The sequence below is a fragment of the Neolamprologus multifasciatus genome, chromosome 7 (assembly GCF_963576455.1).
Source record: "Neolamprologus multifasciatus chromosome 7, fNeoMul1.2, whole genome shotgun sequence".
Taxonomy (NCBI): Eukaryota; Metazoa; Chordata; class Actinopteri; order Cichliformes; family Cichlidae; genus Neolamprologus; species Neolamprologus multifasciatus.
In genome coordinates this window covers 60,372,816-60,382,264 of record NC_140445.1, presented here as the reverse complement: position 1 = coordinate 60,382,264, position 9,449 = coordinate 60,372,816, and the positions used below count along the sequence as shown (strand labels likewise).

The 9,449-nt window shown below is 39.4% G+C and overlaps 1 pseudogene; it reads left to right on the top strand.

Annotated features, from left to right (window-relative positions):
• Window positions 1-1,960: 1,960 nt before the first annotated feature.
• LOC146515765 (uncharacterized) lies at window positions 1,961-7,794 on the top strand (annotated as a pseudogene).
• Window positions 7,795-9,449: the final 1,655 nt, after the last annotated feature.

Below are 9,449 nucleotides of genomic sequence, written 5' to 3'. Positions count from 1 at the left end.
TTGTGTCTTTTTCAATGTAGCCGAATTACGGGACAAACTGTTCCTTTTCACCTCAATAAGAAACGCGTAATATTTTCTCTGAATACCAGACGGGACAGTTGGCAACTCTAATGCCTTATGAACAAAATAAAGTTTAACATCGTTAACATCATAGCACCCACCCAGCTGTATAGAAACTCCGTCATGCTAGCTAGTACGCAGTACGGAAAAAGTCAGCACAACAAAAATAAACTCCACCTAAACTTGGTTTATATCTGACCCAGATAGACTGCAGGTCATAACTTCTTACCTGTAGTTCAGTTCACACTTGGACCGGCAGCTGCCTCGGGTCTCTTTTCCTTCTCTTCCACCTGCTGGCCTCCAACACTTGCTAATGTTATTGAATCTGTGGCATCTCCGCGATAGCCACCACACGAAGTAACGAGTAACGACCCTATCTAAATCCCAGTAACGACTAACGCGTTCCTGATTTTGGCATAATAACTAGTTACCGTGCTCGTTACCACAATAATAACGTAGTTACTGTAACGCGTTACTTAATAACGCGTTAGTCCCAACACTGCTAAACAGCAACCTCAAAATAAACTAGATGAACTAAACTAGGGCACAAATGAATACAAAAGATACATAAAACTCAAACACTGGGTCACTCGACCCAGGACCGTGACACCTTTTGTTCTGTTCTCTGTCAAACTGACTCAATGCTTCAATAATCTTGAGGTCCAGGATCTGGGGAGGCCAATCTATGACCGATAGTGTTCTACTGTGTGTCTTTCTGTCCAGATATTCCTTTATTTCTTTGGCAGTGTGTTTGGGATCCTTGTCATGCTAAAAAATGAAGCCATTGCCAATCATATGCTTTCCAGATGGTGTTGCGTGGCGGATATAATTTTGATGGCGCTTTTCTGTGTTTGCAATTCCATTAGTTTTGGCAAGATCCCCATCACCAATGGGTGAAACGGAGCCCCAAACCATAACAGACCCTCTACCATATTTTTCCAGATGGCTGTAAATACTCACTGCTGTACCTCACTCCTGATATCCTCTTACATATGGACAATGATTTGCAAAGAATGTGGATTCAAAATTGCCTTCATAATTCCTATTCAGTAAAGTTCATGTGTAATTTTGCATTCCCTAGCCTTTCTCTTCCTTAAGATTTTCTTCTTGACAGCCAAACTCCCACTGAGACCATTTCTGATGAGGCATCAGTGAACAGTAGATTTATCAGCTGAAGGGCCAGATGTCCTGTTTCAGGTCATTGTTGGATGTTTTTCATGCGTCTTAAGGACACTTCCAGATAATGTTCATCTGCTGTAGATATTTCCTTAGGCCTACCACTTTCTTTTTTGCCCTCCACCTCTACAGTTTTCAAATTTTCTTTAAGGGCACATTGATACGCCATGCTAAGATACACCAAGTTTTCAGCTAATAACCTCGTTAGTGAAAAATAAGTATATTATGCCTGTCAAACTCTGTGATTGCTGGCATTTTTGTAGATTCGATTAAAGACATATTTGGGCCGCATTTGGGCATACTTCATACTTCAGATGTTCTGCTGTTATTGTTTACTGCCAGTTTCTCAAAAGCATAGCACACTTTATCCAGCCTCATAAAAACACCCTCACTGCCAACATTATTTGAGCATTGTTTTGAGTCCAGGGCAAGTTTGTAAATACGTTTTTCTGAAGTGGGACAAACTCACATACAACCCTGAATAAAGTTAATGTGAACATAATGTCTAAATGAGAGTATCTAGACACATGTAGCGTAATTTTGTTCACCAAAGTTACTTTGAGACCTCCAAATAATAGGAGTCAATTTTTCAGTTAGGTTGAACAAAACTGTGATCATTTTTTAACGAAGTAGTCAAAGAAGTTTAAAATTGTCCCAGACAAACTTAAAACTCCTTTCTTTTAGTTGAATTGGATTTGTGATATCGCTTCATATTGTTGCTGTATAGTCTTGTTGATTATTTCAATTAATCTAGAAATTTCATGTACGTTTATGCAAACGTTTATGACAGACATTAAAATACTTTTAATTTGTCAAAAATAGAATCCTAGGATCGTTTTCCATTACCTTATGTCCAACTTCATAACAGCAAGAACAAAATAAAATTAAACTTTTTAATATTCTTTTCCAGGCGGCCAGAGTTGCCCTTTTTTCTTTCTTCTTTTTTTCTTTCTTCCATCTAATTAACAAATCAAGATGTGTTTGGAATATCATGGAGCTGGCAGTTATCGAGCGGGAGGAAGCGACATAGACAGAAGGAATGAGAAAACCAAGCCAGACAGACAGAGAGATAACGATCCCAATTTCCCCAGTCGCCGACATCATAGGTAACACATTGTGTCTCCTTCACAGATCGGCACCTAGCACGCCTTGACGCTGTGGCCGCCACTGGTAAAATGTTATGAGCTAACCTTTGGCAGCCCAAATGTGCGTATGTTTTAGAAGCTAACACATTTCCCTCAGCTCTTTTACTTCTAGTTTTCCAGGGACTTCATTTTCTATAAGGCAATATAGTTGCAGTAATGAATTCATGCAGAGTCCAAACTATGTCCCCCTTGTGACCTCCTGTCTGTAAATGAAATAGTCAGCAGAGCATCAGGCAGGAGGTCATTCTGGTATACACTGCTCTGGAGGGAGAAATCAGGGAGATTCTCCTCTCCATCATCACTAAATGGAACTCTGCAACCTTTGTTTTGTTTTTTTTCTTTCCTCTAACAAGTTTTAGAATCCAGCTCAATTTGTTCTTATTTTTCTAGCCAATGTAATTGTGAAGCAATCCACCAAGGATGTCAATATCCATTATCTTTTGTCTTTTATGCTGTATGAGGAAACCAGAGAAAACAAAGCACAGTACCATTGAGTTCAGAGACTGACTGTTGTCTAGTGTCTCTGATGTGCTACTTGACCAATCAAGCTGTTAAGCCAGCTCTGTTCTCTCCAGTGGAATTGAAAGCTGTGAGAGTGGTTGTTTGACATCACCTTGTCAAAGCAATCAGCTTGGATTTGCTTAAGGGGAATTTAAAGGGTTGTTTATCTCCTAGTAGCACTGACTTTCATGTCTCCTATAGCCCTAATAGATACCTTTGAAAGAGACCATTAAAAAAGTCTCTGTTCTCAGCAAATGTCTTGTGTTCAGTTTTTAGCTCAGTTCTTTAAGTTCAGATGTGCTCCCTCATCCCATACAGACGACTGTTTTAGGGAGATAATATTATTTGAAGATGATATGGCAAACTTATTTCAATTAAATTCCCAAAGCAAAATGCAAATCACAGTGTCCGACTGAACTTTACTGGTAAATTATTTAATGTACTGTTCTTAGTTGAAGGACTAAAACACGGACTTGAAACACCAAAGGGTGTTTCAAGTCGTCAAACGTCAAACACAGCAACACTAAAAATATATTTCCAGTTTTATAATTAAATTAGGAGCAGCACGGTGGTTAGCACTGTTGCCTCACAGCAAGAAGCTCCTGAGTTTGGCTGGGATCTTTCTGTGTGGAGTTTGCATGTTCTCCTCGTGTTTGGGTAGGTTCTCACTGGGAACTCCGGCTTCCTCCCACAGTCCAAAGACATGCACTTAGTGAGGTTAGGTTAATTGGAAACTATAAATTGCCCATAGGTGTGAATGTGGGAGTGAATGTGAGCGTGAATGGCCCTGCGACAGACTGGCAACCTGTCCAGGGTTTGCTCCGCCTCTCGCCCTAGGACAACTGGGATAGGCTCCAGCCCCCCCACAACCATGAAAAGGGATAAGCGGAAGTGGATGGATGGATGGATTGATAATTAAATTAGAAAATAACTGGAACTGCATCAAAAATTGACAGAGACTCATCAGATGCTTGTGATCATTTGTAGTACATAGTAAAAAAAAATGCATGATATGTGTGACAGAATAAAGAAATATATGATAAAATGATAATCCAGTGCTAGTTCTCTGTTCCACTTAAAGGCAAAATTAATAATCACCCTTTTGTCTTAAGAGCTTTTATAATAAAAGTACATTGTCTAAATTCTGCTCGCAAATGACAGTCAGAAACCCAAAGGTGAATCTGAAGCCAACTTATTGCAGTGGCCTGGGGTGAACTCATATTTTAAAACTTCGATGAATCATTCAGAAACCATAGCTGAATACAAGTTAAATGTGGTCCCTTGGCAACAGTTAAGACACTAGGCAGTATTTTCAGTTCTGTACAAGAACAAAGTTCAGGATTTGTTTTGTAATATTTTTCACTCCCCTGCTCTGCGTATATGTATTCTACTTGAAACAGTTTTCATGTAACAAATAAAAAACACCTCTGCACTCTGCAATGCAGTGGCTGTTCACTGGTTAATGTATTCAGTGGTTTTATGCAACAGTTTAACTACAGTAACACGGAGTCCTAATGATGGTATATAAAATGAGCAACAGTGTGGGTTGATAGATAAGAGGCGGTATACCAGAAACTAGTTTAATCTCTTTTAGAAAGAAAATCACATAGTTAGTTAAATTATGTATTTACAATACATGAAAACTAATCAAATATTGTTTTTTTTAATTGCATGCAGTGATAAGCATAGTGCGTCTTCAATCTTCAGTGACATTTTGTTACAAACCATGCATATCAAACTGCAGTTGTTATTCAGCACTACTTGTTTCGTGGAACAAATTAATGAGGAGGTTAGAAATTGATTATTTGGTAAAGACATTTGCAAATTTAAAGATTTTATGATGACATCCTATACTAATTATTTATTTATTTTACAGAAATGTTAGCTTGCAAATTGAGGTGGGATCCAGACCAATAAAATGATTCATAAGCAGACTGACACGTACAATTCAAAGTGAACTTTTCTGCAGTGACATTTACTGCTGTCTTTCCCATGTGGCTTGGAGAAAACAGGAATGATAAGGGCACTTTTAATTATTTCTGCTGCTGTTTTAGCCCCATCCAGTGCTCTTCTGGTTCTTCAAATAAAATGATAACAATTCCCCCAATGGCAAGCCTGTGTTTCTAGTGAGGGGGAGCGACAATGTAATGAGAGATTTGTTTTATTGGTTTCTTCATGCTCTCCACCCTCCTTATTCTGTCATCTCAGTGTGCTTAAGTTTCTTTGTCTGCCCTTCACCTTGGCAGAAACATTGTCGTAAACCTGTTTCTTCAAAAAGTGTCTAGTAAAATTTCAAGTCTTGTACAAACAGAGCAAACAATTCCAGGACCTGCTATGCTGTGTTTGCTGCCTGCAGCTCACTTTGTTATTGGTGTTTTCTAAAGGAAATTTGGCAGTACCATTAATATTTTCTGCTTGAGCAATTGAAGACAGCCTAGAGCGATGAACATCACTCAGGGAATTGAAACCTGGTCATTCAGCAAGCAGGTTGGATATAGAATACACACAAAGTGAATGTCAAAGATTTGCATTCACATAGTTCCTGCTCAAACACGGTGGTGTTTTTGAGTAGCTTATCTGCTTAGCAATTTATTTAAAAAGTTTTACATATATTCTTTCTTCATAGTATAATCTTCACGTGCTTCATCCGAAGCACACTTTCTGTGTACTCACTCACTACCTAATTTATAGCCAAAGTATTCACTCATTGTGTCTTTACTGTTTCGCTAGCTTAGCTTAGCTCGTAGCCAACTCACTAGCAGCATGGCCTCTTCACCTGTCCCTCCTGCACTTTCCTGCTCATTGTGTCAGATGTTTAGTTACTTCTCGGCCTCTTTAGCTGTAGTAATACTTGTAACACATGTAGCATATTTGCAGCTCTGGAGGCCAGGATTACTGAATTGGAGACTTGGCTTTGCACCCTTCATTCACCCGTAGCTAGCCAGGCCCCTGTAGCTGGTGCAGCCGAAGATAGCGTAGGCCCCGCTAGCTGTCCCCTGGCAGACCCCAAGCAGCTGGGGGAAAAGGGCGGCTGGGTGACGGTGAGGAGGAAGCATAGTCTTAAACAGAAGCCCCAAGTACACCACCAACCTGTTCATGTGTCTAACCATTTTTCCCCACTCTTTGACACACCCGCCAGGGGTAAAACTCTGGTAATGGGTGATTCTGTTCTCAGACATGTGAAGCTAGAGACACCGCCACCGGCAGGTGACACTGAGGGAAGTTTAAAACTGCTGGCTAAGGATAAATGTAAATTCAGTGAAATCATAATTCACGGCGGCAGTAATGACACCCGGTTACGCCAATCGGAGGTCACTAAAGTCAATATTGAATCGGTGTGTAACTTTGCCAAAACAATGTCGGACTCTGTAGTTTTCTCTGGTCCCCTCCCCAATCAGACCAGGAGTGACATGTTTAGCCACATGTTCTCCTTAAATTGCTGGCTGTCTGAGTGGTGTCAAAAAAACGATGTGGCCTTCATACATAATTGGCAAACCTTCTGGAGGAAACCTGGTCTTGTTAGGAGAGACGGCATCCATCCCACTTTGGCTGGAGCAGCTCTCATTTCTAGAAATATGGACAAATTTATTAAACCCCCCAAAATATGACTATCCAGAGTTGGGACCAGGAAGCAGAGTTGCAGTCTTACACGCCTCTCTGCAGCTTCTCTCCTCCTGTTACCCCCCCAAAACCCCATCTCCATTGAGACTGTGTCTGCTTCCAAAAAGACAAAAAACAAACTAAAAACCAGCAACAAACAACTTAAACATAAAAAATCATAAAGAAAGAAGAATACAGTATCCACATCTGAACCAAAGAGTAAAACAGTGAAATGTGGATTATTAAATATGAGGTCTCTCTCCTCCAAGTCTCTGTTAGTACATGACTTAATAATTGATCAACAAATCGATTTACTTTGCCTTACAGAAACCTGGTTGCAGCAGGATACTTATGTTAGTTTAAATGAATCAACACCCCGGAGTCATTCTAACTACCAGAAATCTCGAAGCACAGGCAGAGGGGGCGGTGTGGCAGCAGTTTTTCACACCAGACTATTAATCGACAAAAGACCCAGAAAGACTTTTAATTCATTTGAAAGCCTGATGCATAGCCTTGTCCACCCCAGCTGTAAAACTGAGAAATCAGTCTTATCATCTATCGTCCACCTGGGCCTTACACAGAGTTTCTGTCTGATTTCTCAGACTTTTTATCTGATTTAGTGCTCAGTAGGGGTGGGTTTTGATTATCGATTTATCAATTAAAATTTATTCTAGCTTGGATAACGGGATATTGATTAATTAAAATCCTGAATTGATTTTTTAATATAAATTTATTTTGCCCAAAATGCCAGAATCTCAGGTTAAACCTCACAAAATTTCAACAACCACCAAACAGCTAAAACCGTAAATGAGAGCAGGTACACGGATTCTGCACAAAGACGTAAACACAAAGCGCGGACCCACCAACAGATCAGAATCAGTGAGATATCACCTTTCTCACCGACGGCACTTACACGGTCAGGGCTGAAAGCCGACAGCTCACTGATTCTGATGTTTCGGCGGGTCCGTGCTTTGTGTTTACATCTTTTTTGTGCCGATGAAGCTGCAGGTTTTATCTCTCTCCAAACAATATTGACTAAACCAGCAGCAAAAGAAGATCCAAACTACGCTTCACATAAACATCGCCATGAATTCCTCTTACTTTTGCTGTTTTGCTTCCACCACGATAAAATCACATTTTATGCACAGCTCACTCTCTCTCAGTATACTTCCAGAACAGTTTCCCGTCTAAAAATCTTTTTTCTGCATTATTTGCTTGCTTTTTATACTCTACTTTTTTTTTTACAGCACTGTTGGCCGCTGTTCTTTTCCTTTTACTTACTTCCGACAAGAAAGCCTCATTTCTGCCGTTCAATAGGCTACTGAACAAATTTAAACTTTTTCAAATTATGCAAAACTGCAAAACGCTTAGCTGTGTTTCTAATAAAACCTATGTAACTTTGCTCTGCTTTACTTCAGCAGCATCAGGTAATGTTCATATGTTGATTAATGATTTTCTTTCATTTTTGATCTACTGCAGAATATTTTTATAAAATCCCAGGCCAGGAAAATCACCTTCATGTTTTTTCTGTTTACACCTTTGATAAAGTCTCGCAAGTGTCAGCTTTCTTTTTATAGATATAAAAATATGGAAATGCACTGATGCATGATCTGAATTATAATATTTCTGACTGTCTGAGGCAAAATTTCCGAATCTAATTGAATTGAATCGAATCGTGGATCGAATCGATTCGGGACCTTGGGAATCGGAATCGAATGAATACATCAGAGTATTCAGAGAATCAAATTGATTCTAGAAATTAGTGACGATACCCAGCCCTAGTACTCAGCTCAGATAAAATAATTATTGTGGGTGATTTTAACATTCATGTCGATGCTAGAAATGACAGCCTCAACATGGCATTTAATCTGTTATTAGACTCAATTGGCTTCTCTCAAAATGTAAAAGAACCCACCCACCACTTTAATCACACTCTAGATCTTGTTTTAATATATGCCATAGAAACTGAACATTTAACAGTGTTTCCTGAAAACCCTCTCCTGTCTGATCATGTCCTAATAACATTTACATTTACGATAATTGATTACACAGCAGTGGGGAGTAGACTTCATCACAGTAGATGTCTTTCTGAAAGCGCTGTAACTAAGTTTAAGAATATAATCCACTCACTGTTATCATCGTCAATGCCCTGTACCAACACAGAGCAGAGCAGCTATCTGAACGCTACCCCAACAGAGGTTGATTATCTTATTAATAATTTTACCTCCTCACTACGTACGACTCTGGATACTGTAGCTCCGATGAAAACTAAGGTCTCTAATCAGAAGTACCTGACTCCATGGTATAATTCTCAAACACGTAGCCTAAAGCAGATGACTCGTAAGCTGGAGAGGAAATGGCGTGTCACAAATTTAGAGGATCATCATTTAGCCTGGAGAAATAGTTTGTTGCTTTATAAGAAAGCCCTCCGCAAAGCCAGAACAGCTTACTACTCATCACTGATTGAAGAAAATAAGAACAACCCCAGGTTTCTCTTCAGCACTGTAGCCAGGCTGACAAAAAGTCATAGTACTGTTGAGCCAACCATCCCTTTAACGTTAACTAGTAATGACTTCATGAACTTCTTCACAAATAAAATTTTTATCATTAGAGACAAAATTACCAATAATCATCCCACAGATGTAACATTATCTACAGTTACTTTCAGCACCATTGATATTCATTTAGACTCTTTTTCGCCAATTGATCTTTCTGAGTTAACTTCAATAATTACTTCCTCCAAACCATCAACGTGTCTTTTAGACCCCATTCCTGCAAAACTGCTTAAAGAAGTCCTGCCATTAATTAATGCTTCAATCTTAAATCTGGTAAACCTATCTCTAATAATCGGCTATGTACCACAGGCCTTCAAGCTGGCTGTAGTTAAACCTTTACTTAAAAAGCCATCTCTAGACCCAGCTGTCTTAGCTAATAATAGGCCAATCTCCAACCTTCCTTTCATATCAA